Below are 19,514 nucleotides of genomic sequence, written 5' to 3'. Positions count from 1 at the left end.
TTGCCAGCTGCCCATTGCCTTAGAGTTTAGGACAGGGGTGCCTGTGGGAAAAGAAGTAGGGGAAGAAGAAGGAAAAGAGAATGGTACAGGTAAGCCTCTCCCCAGAGGGGGAGCACTGCTGGGTCCTTTTTCTTGAGGTTTTTGTCTCTTTCTTGCAGCTGGGAATCCTAGGGGAAGTCTCAGGGGAGAGTTTCAGTAGAACATTAATCAGTTCTCCAGGTGTGCCCTTTCAGGGTTATGGTCTCTGATGATTGGTCAATGGCAGTGCAGGGTGTCTTTAGTCATTGCAGTCGGTTCTGGTGTTGCCCACCTAGTTTTGCTGCTTTTTTGGGCTTGGAGCTGAAATATAACTGAGGTCTAGATATAGTCTCTGGGGGAAAGGTCAGAAGAGGATAGGTTACCCTGGGGGTAAGGTCCTTGTTTTCCCAGTTTTGCCTCCTGCTAGCCATTCCTCCCTGGTGTATATCAGCATCTAGTTGTAAATTGCATCGCCAGTGTGTTCAGCTATCTGTCTCAGTTTCCCTATTCCACTTGCCAATGAATTTTCCTAGTGTCTTACTATCCTGTCTCATATGCACATATCCCAATTTTTCTTACACTTCAGACAATTCATAAACACATACCCCTATCCTAAAGCCCCTTGCCCCACAGCAGTATAAAAGACTCAGGCAGGCCTTCTTGTAATTCAAATGTGGAACAATCTGACTTTTAAAAATTATTGTACATACAGCTGGTTGCAGTCCCCAAAATTCTCTCTCTCTAGGTTGTGTTAAAATTCCAAAGAACAAATAGCATGAAGAAAACCTGAGAGGTATGTGAAGCCAGTCTCTGGTCCAAAAATGCCTGCTGCTTCACCAAATAATTAAGCCATTACTTCAACTCTGTTGCACACCTGCACATAACTATTTCACAAAACCAAACTCACAGATGACCTTGAGAGATCAAAGCCCATGTAATAAAAGTTCACTGGCAACTCAGTTATTTGGACATAATTTTGGAATTATGGAAACGCTGCCCAAGGCGAACACAGCATCTAATTAGCTCCAACTAATTAGCTGAGCTGCACTCTGCACTGGGCCCATGTAGAGTACCAGACAGCTGTCCTCAGAAGGTGGGGGCTGTTGCATCCACCTGGAAGGCAACCAGATTACATTCTAAACAATAAACAAAGCACGACATCCCACATTCTAACTTGAAGAGTAGTTTGTCTACATAAAGGTGACAAATGAATATTTACTTGCTATCATTTAAGGATCAAAATGAATAATAATCATAAACCACTTTATATTTATAAGATGCTTTACAGTTTACAAGCACTTTAACATAGTTCAGAATGTCAGAATCTCAGAAAGAAAGGCAGATACTATTATCAATTCACCATTTACTAACAAATGTTTTTTGAATATAGGTTGTGCTAGGTGTGGAGGAGTAAAGAGGGGTCATCCCTGTCTTCCAGTGGTCATGGAAATACAGAAGAAGAATGCCAAGTGTGCCTCGGGGAGGAAAAGGGATGGTTTTATGAGGGAAGGACAAAATGATTGAGGGAGAAAGTAACTCTGTGCAAAGAATTGGAGTGGGAAGAGACTGGGGAAGTGGCATTCAAGTCAGAAAGAATAGTGTGTGTAAATACAAAGGTAGAGAGTTGAGAAAGGACACTTCTGCTGGCTAGAGGTGCAGGAGCCTGGGGAGCCCGGACAAGGGGAGGAAGTGATAGGGGATGAGGCACAGAAGTAGGTGGGCCACACCAAAGACTGTCTTTCCTGCTGTGGATACTGGGAGTTTATAGATAGGAAGCTGAAGACATAGAATGGCTAGAGCAGTTGTTCTCAAACCACAATGTGCATTAAGACCATATGGGGAGCTTTTAGAAACGCATTACCTCTCAGGTCCCACCTCCAAAGACTTGAATTCAATTAGCCTGGTGTGGTATCTGGGCATCAGTGTTATTTTTAAAAAGCACCCTAGGTGAGTCTAATGTGCAGTTGGCAAATAGCACTGACCTAAAGATTAAGCAGGCACCTAAGGTCATCCAAGTTCAGGGCTCTTTCTTGAGCTTTAAACTACAGCAATTACTGCCTTTTAATTTCATATATCAATTTTAAGAGTGAAAAAAAAATGTGGAGAGAAGGCTTTCAGTACAACACATACACCAATGTTTCAGATACAGCTCTTCATTACAGCTAGAATTTTAACATTAATTTAATATGCAAGATGTCCTAATTAATATGGATACCAACAAATCCAAACTGACCTTTATTTCTGGATCACGTGAGTAGAAAAAAATTATGAATGTCTCCTTATACTTTGAACCATTCTTTAAGACCATGATGCTTTTCTGAACAAGATTAACAAGTCCAATATACTTTGTAAACTGACTCACCCCACCAGTACAACATGGGGGAGAGAAGGAGACCTGGGAGATGACGTTTATCTGAAAAGCTACAATGCTTTCAAAGGTCATCTGACTGACAAATCTGCAGTTTATAAGCAGAATAGGTGAATCAGAGGTAGTAACCCAGCATACTTCCATATATCCAAATGGCTAGCACTCCCCAGGTAGCAAGGTCAGCAAATTGGGGTCATGTCTACTCCCCCTTCATCCTTCTCATGTCCAACAAGAACACCACTAACAATGACACCTGCTGTCTTTCAACACAGTGCTCCTTCAGCTGCTTTTACGTCCAGTTGCTTCATGAATCAACTGGACTCAGCAATGAAATCAAAACCAATTTATAATTCCTGCACCATAATTTAATACTACTTAAAAAAAACACACTCACTAGGACTACTTCAAAAGAATACCAATTTATACCAGGCAAAAAGTTCAGAACATTGATTCCATTCATTTAAACTAACAGCATACCCTTTTAGGTAAGAAGTGGACTTGCAAAAAAATGTTTGAAGACATAAATTTTAGGGGAAGAATGACATGCTTTTCACTCTTGTCAGAAGAGAAAGAAGAAATGAGGGAAAAAACTCAATCTCAAAACAACATTTTGTACTAACCTTTGAGCATAATCTCTTCAAAAGTAATGATATGAATTCACCTTAATTCCAAGAGTCAGGTTTGTGTCTATTGCATTATGACACTCCATACAAGGACACATACGGGGAAGTAAGTGGTGAGGCTATTGCCTTTACCTCACAAGTTATTTTTTTTAAATTAAGTAATATGACATCTAGGAAAACCCAACTGCATGGAATGATATAAATAAAGTTTACAAAAATATATTAATAACATTTATCAATATTTCTTGGATGCTTGAAAAGTGATGGTTGACTTTCGGGCTATCCAATAATTTGCTGTCATTAATTTAGTTGTTTGTAAAGTTGGTTGCTTAACCAACATGTCTTTAGACCAGCATATCCCCAGGAATCATCATATATACCTCACATCTGGAAACACAGCTATGACCAAAAGTTTTACTGACTTAGTAGTGAACATGAGAGAAAAGAACTGGGTAAGCAACACTACAGGCCCTCTGCCACATGGACAGCCAGGGAACCTTCTCTGCTGGCCCATGTTAACCTGATAAATCCTTTCTCTGCTTTCCCCCAGCTTCCTCCTATTACTGTTTGTCATTATAACATCCCTGGTTTCAGCACACATTCTTGATAAGCTGTGAACTTAGAAATTCCAATGACTTATACTGACTATATTTCATGTTGTGTTGACTATTTCCTGTGTTTCCAAGCCTCTCTGTGGGCTGCATTACACCTGGAAGTTTTCCCATGGGTTCTGGGGCAACCAGAGGCATGGAGTTTGGTGTCCCAGAGAAAGGCCACATTTCCTTAATGGTCTTGATTTAAAATCACTGTACCTTCCACCAAGTGGCTGGGAGTTACCTCCTTTGAAGTAATAACCTCAAGACACCTGATGTATCTGGAGCAGTGGTGTCAGGCACCTCTGCTATGAGGGGAATGTTACTGGCTCTCAGACACCCCAACCCAGTCGTGTTCTTACAGGCCTAGCCAGCTTAGTAAATATTTACCCGGCATACCTGACCCAGGCAAAAGAACGCTAACCACCCTTTGTCTACTCTTCACACTAGAAGAGAAAATGATTGACTCTATTTAAACATAACTGAAAAATAACAAGTTGGCAATCCACAATCAAGTTAAGAAAAGAGCCCTCCATCTAGTTAGCTGTTCTTGAGAATTGGATCACACAATACACGCAGAACTTTAAAAATTCCCCCCGTTCTGCTTTGTATATTTATGGCCTTATTAATTTAAACTACTCCATTACCTGTATTTTTCGGACCATAAGACACACCTAGGTTTTAGAGAAGGAAAATAGGGAAAAAATTTTGAAGCAAAAAAATGTGGTAAAATATTTAATAACATAAATAACATAATATTTCACCAATGTAACTATAAACAAAACTCAACAGCAGCATTAACAACCATTATTCCTCCCAAATTTGGAGAAAAGAAAGTGCGTCTTATAGACCGAAAACTGTGGTGCTTTCTTACTAAAATGGTTATGTTTCTATTTCAGCACTGTGGAAAGAAGCAAGCATGTTACTACATGGTAACTCTTAACTGTCTTCCACCCGAGTTACAAGCAGGATAAAGGTACAAACCGAAGGATGCAAAAGTGAGCCCCTCCCCTCCCATGCAGCACCTCCAAGATCATACTATTTTCAGAAGACTGGAGATTTTCTTTCAGCCTCTCAGCACATTCCTACCTTAAGGCCCTGAGCTGGATGGCAATGTGTGAAATGTATGACAATTTATCATAGATTGTTCTTATTTTATATTCTAGACCAATACTGTCCAATACAATGTTCTATCATGAAGGAAATGTTCCATATCTTAATACAGTAGCCATGAGCCACAAATGGCTACTGAGCACATGAATGTCGCTAGGGCAACAGTATTTTTAATTGATTTCATTTAAATTTAAATAGTCACATGAGGCTATGGACTACTGTATGGGATGGTATACTTTCAGACTAAGAGACACAATTATTATTACTTTATTTAAAAACTAATGTGTTTTGACAAATCCATTTTCCCCTGAAGCTTTTCACCATCCTATTCATTTTACCAAGAGCTTATCATCTTCTATCACTTACAGTCCCCCTCCTCTCATTAAGAAAATGTTAATAGTTCAATGGAAAAAATGGGACGCAGATTAAAACTTTAGGTTTCTAGTTGAAGCTACTGATGCTATCTGCCTTACTTTCCCCCACCTGTGTGATAAATGCGTTCTTTTAAATTACAGCATGTAAGAGATGCTGAAATGACTGTAGATTCTTCCACAACTACACACTTCAGGGTGCATACTATGCTTTGTTAAGGAGCAGGAAATTTCAACAGAAAAAGCCTGGCAAAGGAAAAGAATTACACTTTGTTTCCTACTCTTGAGAAAGCCTTTTCAATGCCCACCCACCCAAGTTTAGTTTGCTGTTCAAACAGGTTCTTGTAAAGAACATAGATGCTATTGTCTCCCTCAAAAATTCTCCTCAAATAAGGCTCTGTCTTTATGCTTTTGGAGACAATCTCTGAGAAAATGCTGCTGAATAATTGGGCCAAATTGTAACAGCTTGGTGGTGTTTACAGACTGTTACCAGAATGAACATGAGAGAGGTGGCAGGGTCACCCAACACCAAAGAATTGAGACCAGAGACTGTGTCAGTCACTCCATCCAAATGGGGAAAAGCAACTTGTGGCAAGAACACCCTTCTCCACAATATTGGGGGTTAGCTAGCTGGGGAAAGTCCAAACCAACTATGCTTAGTATTGGGATGCAGCATCTTGCTGGGGATGTAGGGCACTTGGGCTGGTGTGGAAAATGCCCACTGGCAGAAACTTGCCCATCATGAGAGGTACTCTGCAAGCCAGAAGCTGCATGGATCACTCAACATACTGTGTGATCAAAAACCCTGCCAGTGATGGAAAGCTAAGGACAACTACACAGACCTAAATACTCTCGGACATTAGGCAATTGTTAATATTTACTTTTATATTCAGGAATATTCATCCTTTCGAATTTCAAGTTCCTCTGGTATTGAGCAAAGGAAACAGATAAGATTCAGGGCTAACATTCTTTTCCTTGTGTTTACTTCTTGGTCTTCCTCTATGCAAAACTGGTAACTAACTCCACGCCAAAAAATGCTCAGACCAAACCCTCCTAGTTATCTTTGCTTCTTTCTCTCTCACCTACTATCTAATTCCTTAGCAAATCCTGTGATCTTTACCTTCAGAATATATCCTGGACACAACCACTAACTGCCACCATTAGTCTCCTGACTACAGTAGCTTTCTCAGTGGTCTCCTCACCCAAACACTATAGTCTGCCGAACTCAGCAGCTGGTATGATCCTTGCATAAGGTCCAGTCAGTTCATGTCAATTAGAATAAAGTCTGTACTCCCTCTCCTGGATTACCAGACCCTGTTATTTCTCTGGACAACATACCCCCTCACATTCCATTTCTTGCTCATTCTATTCTGCCACTGTGGTCTCCTTACTGTTCCTCAAATACATTGAACACGTTCCTGCCTCAGAGCCTTGGCACATCCTCTTCATTCTCTACGAAATGACTTTCACCTCAAAATGTAGAACTTGCTCCCTCATTCCCTATACTGTCTGCTAAATACCATTTTATCATAGAAGCTTCCTGGACAAGTTTATTTAAAATATGGACACTACAAGTTTTTAAAGGTGTGGACCATGACACACTCCTTTCTCCATTGCTTGATTTTTCTTGTCATCACTTAATACTACCTGGCATATGATGTATTTGGTTCTGTTTCTATCTTTTTATACTGGAATACGTTTCATGGGGGCAGGAATATTGTCTGTTTGGTTCACTGCTATATCAGGACCTGCCTAGCACATAGAAGATACTCAATAAATATCTGTGGGTTTTCCTTTTGAATGTTTGGTTTGGTCCTTTACAAAGCAGAATTCTCTCAAAATGAAATTTTTGTGACTATGTACTATGTAAACATCATGAAGAAGACTCACATAGTTATGGACCATAATATTATAATTTAATTTATACAAAGCAAATAAAGTTAAGACAATATAGTTCTATGTAATTGGCTCCAGACTCAAAATTATATTCCCCAATTCCTCAAATAGTTCTTCCTCAGAGGCATTCCCTCCAGTTCACAAAGTAAAAGGCACATCTGCCCAACTGGGCTGTTCTGGTCAGAGGTGGGACTCTGGCTCCCCTTCAGCCACATAAAATGAGGGAATCCCCACAAAGTAAGATTTAGTGGTCATTGATGGATCTCTCCCACTTAAAAAAAAGACAAATGTTTACCACATGTGTGTACATCAAAGGGTTGTACAGTCAAGTACAAAAATGAATGTGCATGTAGCATGTGTGAAAAACACCTACCTTTCTGTCAGGAAGTCTATTCAACAGACACTAAACTCTGTTCTCCTTCTCTATCACCAACAAGGAGGCTTTGTGCACCTCTAGACCTGCTCCTGACCTCAGTCACAACCTAGAAGGCTCTAAGCTCTGTGAAGACAGCACACTTGCCCTTTAGGTTCACCTGTCTATACCCAGGAGGGCCTCTCCAAGAACCAAGAACATTGCAAGGGCTCAAATGTCTGCTGAATAATGAAGGCACCAGTTCAGAGCTGGAAGGGTCTAACAGTTAATAATCTATACCCAGTAGCCCTGAGATTGTGCGGCTCTATGGCATCTTAAACATCATGAGGGACATGGTTGCTTTGCTTTTACTTTTGAGAGAAAGTTGACCACACAGTGAAGTTTTTCCCATTTATTTCCAGAACAGAAGTATGTATCTCACTGATGGTTCCCATGTTCTTCCTGTACAAGCTAATTTTAATTCCATCTTAACAGATCCCTTTAATAATAAATGCTGACAATCCCAGATGCCAAAGCTTATCCTCTCAGGATTAAACTAAATGACTTAACTTCCAGGACAGCAGGTCTTCCTCCAAAGTTTTGCTGAAGAAAAAGCATACAGCACAGACCCAGCCAACAGACACATGTAAATAAGTCACTGTACTCAGACACCTATTTATCTAGTCAGTGACATCCTTGTGAGCAGGGACCTTTTCTCATTCATCATTACCAATGCATATAGTAAAAGCTCAATGAAAGAATGAAGAATGTCACAGGATGTGGTAAGTACTGACCAACTGAAAATTAGTAGTAAACCAAACATTTTTCAGGTTGGTTAGTTACTATTTAAGAATGGTTCACATAAATGTTTATCATCTGCTGTTGGAAATTGATGTATTTTTTTAAGTATCATACTATGTTACAGGAGTTCACATTAAGTATATGATCTTAGACACCACACATGCAGCCATATTTACACTCCATAGGAATGAGACTACTTTCCATTTTATGGGTAACCTCTTAGAATTTCATATATTGTATTTAATTTCATTGTATTTAATTTAACTTTGATACTTTGCTTTAGCCAAAGCAACATTTAAGTTAATTCTTTCTTTGCAGAAAGAAAGGCATGGTTGGATTTGGTACACATACCAGGCTAAGCATGTGGTTCCCATCTTCTACTGGGTTCATCATGCTCCCTTGAGTCTTGGCACAGGACTAACTACTACAGCAGAAAAGTACAATCTGATGGTCTGTGGAATCAACCCCAATGATAACTGAGAGCTGACAGTGAGTATTTGGGTACACAGGGCCACAAATATTAGTGAGTTATAAAATAAAATATCATCATCCCACTGAGCTCAATTGTTCATACACAGAAAAAAGCACTAGGGCAGTAGTTCCTACACTACCCAGAAACAGAATTCATAACATATGACAGATTCAATGAAGACATTTGGGAGCTTGGGAAAAAATTATGTAGTGAAAACCAAGTAGTGACAACTAAGAATCAGAAAATTTAAATGCCATGTAGGCCAATATCCTACCAAATATAGAATCTCACTCATCGGATCCAACAGGGATTTAGGTGTTTATTTGAGCACTTGCAGAAACTAGATGTTACTACCTCCATCAATACAATGGTTCCATTTGTAGGCCTCCCTTACCATTAGACCTACAAAGGACCTATTATATGTTAGATGTTATGCTAGCTACCAAGAATAAATTGATAGAAGATATCATCTCTGCCCAAAGGGTCTCAGAATCTACTGGAGGAGAAAATAAATACTGTTTGGGTGATGGGGCACAGAGAAGCTATGGGGGCACAAAGGAGAAACATCACCCATGAAATATCAGGAAAAGCTCACAAGAAGTGACAGTGGTAAGTTCCATACAGAGGTTTCCCCAAGAAACAAGGGGCCAAGACACTCCAAAGAAGCAGAGACTGGAAAGCCAGGAAGTGCAGTGAGCTTTGGAGGTATGTCAGTCCGTGGGGCCATGGGTGAGACAGGACATAGCAGCCTGGAGAGAGGATTCAATCCAGAGGTTGCAAAAACTGGGAGGGTTTTGTCTCAAATAACTCCCATTGAATTCCCTTTTATTATTGCAAATGATCACTGAAAAGCAACTGAGCAATTTGCTATAAGCATTTCCTTTCAACGTCTAAGATTGCCAATAGCTCAAGCATGAACTAGATTATGTCCAGAGAAAGAAGACAGACATTTGAATGCTGGCTATTGGGTGAAAAAGCAGTTGAAAACAATATGCATAACAAAATTAGTCCAATGTCAGATGTCAAAAGGACTAATGATGACTCTCTTCATTGCAACCAGGATCTACTTAAGCTCTGAGTTTCTGTGAACACAAGGGAGCATATTATAGGAAAGATAATGAGTGTGCTTTAACGTCTAGCAAGCACCTGGCTTTCTCACTAGCAGTGACATCACTAAGCAGGCAAACATATTCCTGGAGCCTCTTTGAGATGAAGAAAAATTGCTCAGAAAATTCTGACTGAAATAAGTGAATAGCTAATCCAATAGTAAAGAAAATGTAGCTGTTGGGAAGAGGCTGGGGTTCATGACTAGAAAATATAAATTAATCTGCTTCATGACAATTTTATTAAGTCCTTATAAGTATGATAATCTCCAGGTTGGAGGGAAGAGGATCTTCTCCAAATTAGAACAAATTTAGGAATAATTTTAAAGTGTGTACATGTTGCCTTTTTTCCTTCAAAATTAAAATAGCTTTGTTTAGTCTGATAAAGAAAAATTTACACTGTTATAATCTAGACTGACTTCTTTACTGAATGAAATAATGTCAATGAGAACATTACACCACACTTTAGATACTAAAAAAATAATTCTGGCACATTTTTGAAAAGCAACATGGAGGCAGCTTTCAAAATCTTTTGTTCTGAAATCAGATCAGAAGCCAGACCATAATGTTAGACAGAGTCCATGTGGCTTTCAGGTTCAGATGAGCTCATGATGTTTGCTGTTTTCCCATCTATCCAATAGGGAATGAGTACTCTCAACATTAGTGAGATGTGTGCCTTAGTTGAAGAAGAGTCATAACCAGTAATTCACAATGAAAGAGTCATTTCGATGCCTGTTTATTCCAAAACATACTCAAATTATCCTGAGGCATACTGAAAGCCTATGAATATTAAAAATTAGCCTTCTCAGTTCATTATAAGAACAAACTTCACTTGCAAATAGGGAGTCAGCAATCTAGATAAATAACTGGGATTCACAATTCTGAAGAGTCTATGAATCCCTACTACACTCAGGAGAATGATAAGGGCAATCAGTTTATTCAACTAATTATTGAGATTATAAAAAACTATTGCTCCCCCCCTCCCCCAAGTATCCTGTGTCTGTTGAAGCCAGTTTAGCCACCTGGTTCTTGGGGCTCAATTTCTAACTCTCAAGTTGGTGTGAACTTTTATCATGAAGTTAGCTTTGTTGCCTAGAGAAGTGATAGCAGGGCAGGGAAAGGACAAGTGCAGGGAAAATTATGATGTATGTATCATCTCCAACTTTTTAAGACACTTACACATAGAGAGGAGGTGGTGACAATGGTAAGCCAAGTGCTGACTAAAGAGAGCTTTCTGTAATGATGGGAATATTCTACACATATCTGCACTGCCCAGCATGGTAACCACTAGCTCTATGTGGCAACTGAGAATGTACAACATGACTGGTGTGATTCTGGAACTAACATTTTAAGTGTATTTAAATTTAAATAGCCACATGTGGCTGTTGGCCACCATATTGAATAGTGTAGACTTACAAGATATAACCTAAATACTTTGTCAACTGTGCACCCAAATATAAATTCTAACCTTGAAAATGTTAGGATTATTTAAGGAATGTGTCAGTCCTTAAGTAAAGTCAGCAAAACCCAGAGAATTAATTAATCTTCATCTTCAGAGATATACAGACAATCCAAACAAATTTTCTCTTACAGGTACAACAATTATATAAAAGCACACATTTTTTGTTTTATTTCTCCAAAATAAGTAAAAACAAATATCTAGGCAAATAGTACTAAACTACCTGATAAAAATCAGAAGGTTTATTATAAAAAAAACTTTTAAGATAAAAAACAAAACAATAATGTTGTAGCATCCTATAATGAATCTCAGGCTTTGCCACAATCACACCAGGTGACTTGAATTCTTATCTTGCCTCTCTAAAAGGTCTTTTGGGTGATTATATCAATACCTCAGTAAACTTTATTGTGTCCTTAGGCATTTTGGGAAAATACTAAGTTTTAAACACCACACGTGACATTTTGCAGAAGAAAATGCATTCTGCCAATCTGAAAGTCTGAAGATAGGTAAAAATCCCCAAGTAATTTTAGCCTTTCCTGACATTAATTTTGCTTAAATAGCTTCCTCTAAAACTTCTCTTTGGTTTTCTCTGCGGAATGGATGAAGATGTCCTCATTTACCTCATGGAAATTTCAAATTAAGTCAATTTACAGGGAAGATACTTTCTTTCACCATTTACAGGAAAGATATTTTCTTTCACAGCACTTATTGTATGTGGTTATCCTGTTTAATCAAGAAAAATTATCCTTTTTCATGTCTAGAAAGATAAATCCTTTCAAGTGCACATAAAGTCCTTTATTATACAGAAAAATGCATAATGTGCATATTGAACAATTATTTTTGTGAAATGCATGTTCTAAGGTGGTAGGTACAGTGATATTTCATATATACAGCAATGTCAAAAATACAGCATTCAGAAGTTCAAGTCTCTTTTAATCCTCTGATAAAAATGATTTTCAAATGTTTATAATTCCTTGAATTCTGAAAGAAAAAGAACTGCATTTCAAACTTTTCACTGAATATCCATAAATATTATTATTACTATTCCAACTATAGTTTCTAACTCTCTGTGGCTGATTTTTTAATTACTCTTTACTTCTTCAAAGTCAGCATCAGCTATCAACCCTCACAGCTTGCTTTGCCTAATTTCCCAGATTACAGCTTCCAATTTTCCATGGAGTAAGAACAACAATAACCAAGTCTGGGTAGTTTAACTGAGTTAATTATGCTTTGAATGAGGAGCTAAAGAGTAAATTTCAGGGCTGAGGGGCAGAGGATTTCCGCCAATTAAAGCACTCAGAGGATCATGTCCCACTCTCCTTCCCACCCACACCCATATTAGAATTTGACATGTGCTGAAGTTGAGGAGGAAGCCAAAAGAGTGTGGCCTCCAATGAACACCTAACGTCCCAATTTCAATTAATATAAAATCAATTGGTCAATTTTAGTATTACACAGAATACTATAAGTATTTAAGTTTATACTATAAGTTTACCATATAATTCTTGTGATAATCAGAGAGATGCATAGCTCATTAACAATTTAGGAATGCCTCTGCCATAAATTTTTCAATGCCAAAGGCTTATCATCTATAATGGTGACCATGTGGCAGAATCTCTTTGTAGTTAGCACCATTTAATTTTTTCCTGTTAAAATTAGCTAGTGCATTTTGGTGATCTTCCTTTATGACCTTCTTCTGCTGATTTTATAGGAAGGTGGGGACATGGAGTGAATGTATCTGTACCTGAATGTAGGGCAACAAGATAATGCAAGCTGGAGGGCAGACACCTGCACTATATATTCTGAAGAGAACAGTAATGAACAAACTGAATGTCACTGAAGTTATTCCTCTGAAAACTATCTTTAGATAACAAGTGATTTTTATCAGCTGTTATCTATAAATGGAAATATTCTTGTTTCTGCTTTCATCATTTATAGTATACAAAAACTTTTTAAAATACTATCATATGAAGTCCTATAAAAATTTACTCATAACAAAGGCAATCCTATCTGTATTTTTACTTTTCTTAGAATTCAGTCATCTATAGTTGATGATTGAAATACAATGAACCCTAAGTGAGTGGTTTAATAGCCCCAGAACAAGAATATAGTATTTTGTAAAAAGAAAAATCTGGAGTTGATGAAACTGAGCAATCAATAAAAAAGTCTGGGGGGGTGAGCAACTCCAGGGGAGAACTTGTTGCTAGAAGGAACAGATTGGCCAGTTGGACTGGGAAAAAATCGCCCAGGGACTATGAACACCTGCTCAGAGACCGGGGAGAAGTGAGGGCCTCTAGCTGACAAAACCAGGGGCAGCCTGGAAGAGGGCCCGCACCCCTAGCCCGGTGGAAGTGCAGATCAGTGGAGAGCACAGAGCGGGGCCGAGCACGGCTCTCCACCCATAGGGAGGCCTGAATTGCGCGCTGTGATCCTGGGAGGGACATGGTGCTTGGTGCGTTCATACAGTAGAGTGGCTCAGAAATTTCCAGCCAGCCCAACCAGGGGAGCCAGAAAAGGCGCCAACACCCGGTCGGAGAGTGGTTCTGCGAGGATCACAGAGCTGGAAAGGGCTCGGCTCCTGCACCATCGGGAAGACTGTCTCGCGGGCGCTGTGAACCTGGAAGGGTCGCATGCTCAATGGGGAGCCTGTCTCTCGCTCACTGTGAACCTGGAAGGGTCGCGGCTAGGCCCTTAGGGCGATCCTAGACCCCGAATCTCAAAAGTTTGGGGGAGGGGTGTGCCCTTTTACAATTCCCAGGGAGGGGGCAGTGAATCCCAAAATGTCGCGGGTGCCTCCTGAGATCACAGAGCTGGAACCCTGCAGGACCCTGGAGCCCCGAAGAACGTGGAAGTGAGATCCAGAGAGCCAGTGTGCTCAGGAGTGCCCAGGATACCTGACATACTTGCTGAGATCTGCCTGGGAGAGAGAGAAGCATTACAAAGGTCCCTCAGCCAGCTGAAGCCAGCAAGATCAGAAAAACTGGTCTGGCCAGTTAGAAACCAACAAGAGGTTTTTTTTGTTTGTTTGTTTTGTTTTGTTTCTTGTTTGTTTGTTTGTTTTGTTTTGTTTTGGTTTGGTTTGGTTTGGTTTCTGTGGCTGTTGTTAGTTGATTGATTTTATCTTGTGTTTTAAGTGACAGTTTATTTTTCATTTCTTATTTTTTTATCTTGCAATCCCTTATGTTTCTCTTCCATTCAACCTAATATTATTCTTTCCACTCCAAATTTATCTCTCCTGCACTCCATCTTCTGTGTTTCTTTCATTTTTTTTAATCTTGCAAGTTACTGTAAATTTGTATTACCTTTTTCTCACTTTTCCGACATTTTTTATTTTAATAATATTTTGGTATTCTTTTTCTTTCTGTATAATCTTCTTTGATTGGCTGGTTATACTGTCATTTGATAGGGTCCCCCTGGTACCTCAGTCACAAGGTGTTGATAAGTTACTATTCTTCATCTGTGTTCCATTAATACACCTCTCAAGGTTCTATACTCTTTATTCTTGTTATCTAGATCTCATCGATTCTGCCACAAGACTGTCACTTTACTATTACTGTTAGTAAGACCTAGTCTATACAATTGTAAATACTTCTCAATACCCCTACCTGATCTTAGCCCACTTTGCAATTTTCTGAACAATACTATTGTGGGGGTTCTCTCTCTTCTTTTACACACTATTCCTATATACTAATCTTTAATCGAACCCTACCTTAGAATCTGACCTCCCACAGCCTCACAGCTTTCTAGATCCAACTAACAATCCTCTCGTCCCCAATAAGAGTCTTACCTTCTTTCGATCCTTTCTAAAACGTGGATAGAGGGGTGGAGTATCACGGATAACACTATAAGGAGCCAAAGGATAACCCATCTCTTCTCCACTGGCTGCTAATGTAAATATCATAGTATACTGTTTTGCTGTCTTAAACCATTTTGCCTTATTCCTCCAACTGATCACACAAAAGAGTAGGGGGAAGCTGTGAACACCAGGATACATGAAGGAGATTGCACCACTGAATCTCACAAATATTCTACCACAGAAGTTCACACCATAATTAAAGGGAATCAGAACAGATCAAATTAACAAACAAGAAGAAAAAAGAAGAAACCCAAGAACAATGAGAAAACAAAGAAACCACCCCTAATTGAAGGGAAACGAGGAAGCCTCAGGAAAAATGCTAAATGAAATAGAGGCAACTCAACTATCCGATAGTGAGTTCAAAACAATGATTACGAGGAAGTTCAATGAACTCACATTGAGCTTTCAGAAATTAGAGGGAAACTACATCAATCTCACTGCAAACTATATAAACATGAAAAAGGAAATAGGAACTCTCAACAAAGGTCAAGGGGAAATGAAGAATACAATTTCTGAACTGAAGAACACAGTAGAAGGAATGAAAAGCAGAATCGATGAGCAGAAGATCGGATTAGCGAGCTGGAAGACAAAGTAGAAAACAACATCCAGAGAGAGCAAGAAAAGGAAAAGAGGCTCAGAAAGAATGAAGAGGGATTAAGAGAAATGCAAGACAATATGAAACGTAATAATATCCCTATAATAGGGATACCAGAAGGAGATGAAAAAGAGCAAGAAATCGAAAACCTAGTTGAACAAGTAATGAAGGAGAACTTCCCTAATTTGATGAGAGAAAAAGTCACACAAATCCAGGAAACACACAGAGTCCCAATCAAGAGGAACCCAAAGAGGCTCACCTCAAGACACATCATAATTAAAATGGCAAAATTTCAAGACAAAGAGAGAATTTAAAGGCAGCAAGGGAGAAAAAGGAAGTAACATACAAGGGAACCCCAATAAAGCTAACAGCTGACTTCTCAATGGAAACACTTCAAGCCAGAAGAGAATGGTAAGAAATACTCCAGGTAATGAGAACCAGAGGTCTGGAACCAAGGCTACTATATCCAGCAAGGCTCTCAATCAAGATAGAAGGCGAAATAAGAAGCTTCCCAGACAAAAGAAGTCTAAAAGAATACAACTCCACCAAAGCAGCTCTGCAAGAGATCATAAAGGGACTGCTTTAAGGAAGGGAAGGAAAAGAGAGAGAGAGAGAGAGAGAGAGAGAGAGAGAGAGAGAGAGAGAGAGAGAGAGAGAGAGAGAAACACATGTACATAAAAGAAAATGAATAAGTACCTATCAATAATAACCTTAAATGTAAATGGATTAAATGCTCTAATCAAAAAGCATAGAATAGCTGAATGGATAAGAAAAAATGACCCACATATCTGCTGTCTACAAGAGACTCACCTCAGGATAAAAGACCTACACAGGCTGAAAGTGAAGGGCTGGAAACAAATCTTCCAAGCAAAAGGACAGGATAAAAAAGCCAGGGTAGCAATATTTATATCAGACAAAATAGACTTCCAAAAAAGGTCCATAAAGAGAAACCCAGAACGTCACTTCACAATATATATAGGAGCACCCAAATACATAAAGAAAATCTTAGAGGACTTCAAGAAAGATATGGACAGCAACACAATTATAGTGGGAGATTTTAACACTCCACTATCAAGAATGGACAGATCTTCTAAACAAAATATCAACAAAGATATTGTGGCATTGACAATACCCTAGATGAAATGGACTTAAATGATATATACAGAACCCTCCATCCAAAAGAAGCTAAATATACATTCTTTTCAAATGTACACGGAACATTCTCAAAGATAGAAGACATGATAGGACACAAAACAAGCCTCAAGAATTTCAAGAAAATTGAAATCATACCAAGCATTTTCTCAGACCACAAGGTACTGAAGCTAGAAACCAACCCTAAGGAAAAAAACCCACAACACTCAAAATCATGGAGATTAAATAGCATACTATTAAACAATGAATGGGTCAAGAACAATATTAGGGAACAAATCAAAAGGTTTCTGGAAACAAATGAAAATGAACTCACAACAACCCAAAACTTATGGGACACAGCCAAGGCAATCCTGAGACGGAAGTTCATAGCAATACAGGTGCACCTAAAAAGGTTAGAAGCATTCCAAACAAATAACCTAGCCCTACGTCTACAAGAACTCGAGGAACAACAACAAAGGCAGCCCAGAGCAAGCAGAAGGAAGGAAATAACCAAGATCAGAGCAGAATTAAATGACATAGAGACTAAAAGCACAATTCTAACGATCAATGAATCCAAGAGCTGGTTCTTTGAAAAGATAAACAAAATCAACAAGCCTTTAAGCAGACTCATCAAGAAAAAAAGAGAGAAGACCCAAATAAACACAATCAGAAATGAAAGAGGAGAGATTACAACAGATACCACAGAAATACAAAGGACTGTAAGAAATTACTACAAAGAACTGTATGCCAAGAAATGTGAAAACCTAGGTGAAATGGACAAATTTCTAGAAAAATATAATCTTCCGAAACTCAATGAAAAAGAACCAGAAAGCCTGAACAGACCAATAACAACAAAAGAAATTGAAGCAGCAATCAAAAAACTCCCAACACACAAAAGCCCTGGACCAGATGGTTTCACAGGTGAATTCTACAAAGCATTTAAGGAAGAGCTAACCCCTTTCCTTCACAGACTATTCGAAAAAATCCAAAAAGATGGGAGTCTCCCAAACTCTTTTTATGAGGCCAACATCATCCTAATTCTAAAACCAGATAAAGACACAACAAAGAAAGAAAACTTCAGGCCAATATCACTGAGGAACATTGACGCTAAAATCCTCAACAAAATACTGGCAAAACGCATCCAACAATACATTAAAAAGATCATACACCATGACCAAGTGGGATTCATTCCAGGGATGCAAGGATGGTTCAATATTTGCAAGTCAGTAAATGTAATACATCACATAAACAAAAGCAAAGACAAAAACCATGATTATATCAATTGATGCAGAAAAAGCATTTGACAAGGTACAGCACCCATTCATGATAAAAACACTCGGCAAAGTGGGAATAGAGGGAGCATTCCTCAACATAATAAAGGCCATATATGAGAGACCTACAGCCTACATCATACTCAATGGGCAAAAATAAAAATCTTTTCCACTAAAATCAGGAACAAGACAAGGCTGTCCACTTTTACCACTTCTATTCATATAGTACTGGAAGTTTTAGCCACAGCGATCAGACAAGAAAAAGAAATAAAAGTCATCTCAATCGGAAAGGAGGAAACAAAACTGTCACTGTTTGCAGATGACATGATAGTATACATAGAAAATCCTATAGACTCTACCAAAAAAACTGCTTGACCTAATAAATGAATTTGGAAAAACAGCAGGATACAAAGTCAATATCCAGAAATCAAAGGCATTTCTGTACACCAACAATGAAACAGCAGAAGCAGAGATCACGGAAAAAATTCCATTTCAAATAGCAAAAAGAAAAATAAAATATCTAGGAATAAACCTAACCAAAGAGGTAAAAGACCTGTATTCAGAAAACTATATAACACTCAGGAAAGAAATCAAGAAAGACACAAACAAATGGAAACATATACCGTGTTCATGGATTGGAAGAATTAATATCATCAAAATGTCCATACTACCCAAAGCAATTTACACATTCAATGCAAGACCTATTACAGTACCAATGACATATTTCACAGACATAGAACAACCACTTCAAAAATTTATATGGAAGTATAAACGACCCCGAATTGCTGCTGCAATTTTGGGAAAGAAGAGTAAAGTAGGAGGGATCACAATACCTGACACTAAACTATATTACAAGGCCACTGTAATCAAAACAGCCTGGTACTGGCATAAAAACAGGCACATAGACCAAGGGAACAGAACAGAGAGCCCAGAAATAAGCCCAAGTCTCTATGGTCAATTAATATTTGACAAAGGAGGCAGCAGCATAAAATGGAGTAAAAATAGCCTCTTCAACAAATGGTGTTGGGAGAACTGGACAGCCACGTGCAAAAAAATGAAACTTGAGCACCAACTTACACCATATACAAAAATAAATTCCAGGTGGATAAAAGACTTAAGTATGAAACGTGACACCATTAAAGTCCTAGAGGAGAACATAGGTAGGAAAATCTCAGATATTTCACGAAGAAACTTTTTTACTGACTTGTCCCCTAGAGCAAGGGACATAAAGGAAAGAATAAACATATGGGACCTCATCAAAATTAAAAGCTTCTGCACAGCTAAAGAAAACAGTATCAAAATTAAAAGAGAACCAACTGTATGGGAAAACATATTTGCCAATGATACCTCAGACAAGGGTTTAATCTCCAAAATATATAAAGAACTTACATGACTCCACTCTAAGAAGACAAGGAATCCAATTAAAAAGTGGGCAAAGGACTTGAACAGACACTTCTCCAAGGAGGACATACAGAAAATCCAAAGACACATG

The 19,514-nt window shown here is 38.6% G+C and overlaps 1 protein-coding gene across 4 annotated transcripts in view; it reads right to left on the bottom strand.

Moving 5' to 3' along the window:
- Window positions 1–19,514, bottom strand: part of FARP1 (FERM, ARH/RhoGEF and pleckstrin domain protein 1) — a 380,744-nt gene that overhangs the window by 186,800 nt on the left and 174,430 nt on the right. The gene's annotated exons all lie outside the window — the stretch shown is intronic.

Source organism: Phyllostomus hastatus, unplaced genomic scaffold, assembly GCF_019186645.2.
Source record: "Phyllostomus hastatus isolate PE091 unplaced genomic scaffold, TTU_PhHast_1.1 phas_scaffold_46, whole genome shotgun sequence".
NCBI classification, from domain to species: domain Eukaryota; kingdom Metazoa; phylum Chordata; class Mammalia; order Chiroptera; family Phyllostomidae; genus Phyllostomus; species Phyllostomus hastatus.
This window is presented reverse-complemented; position numbering and strand designations above follow the sequence as displayed.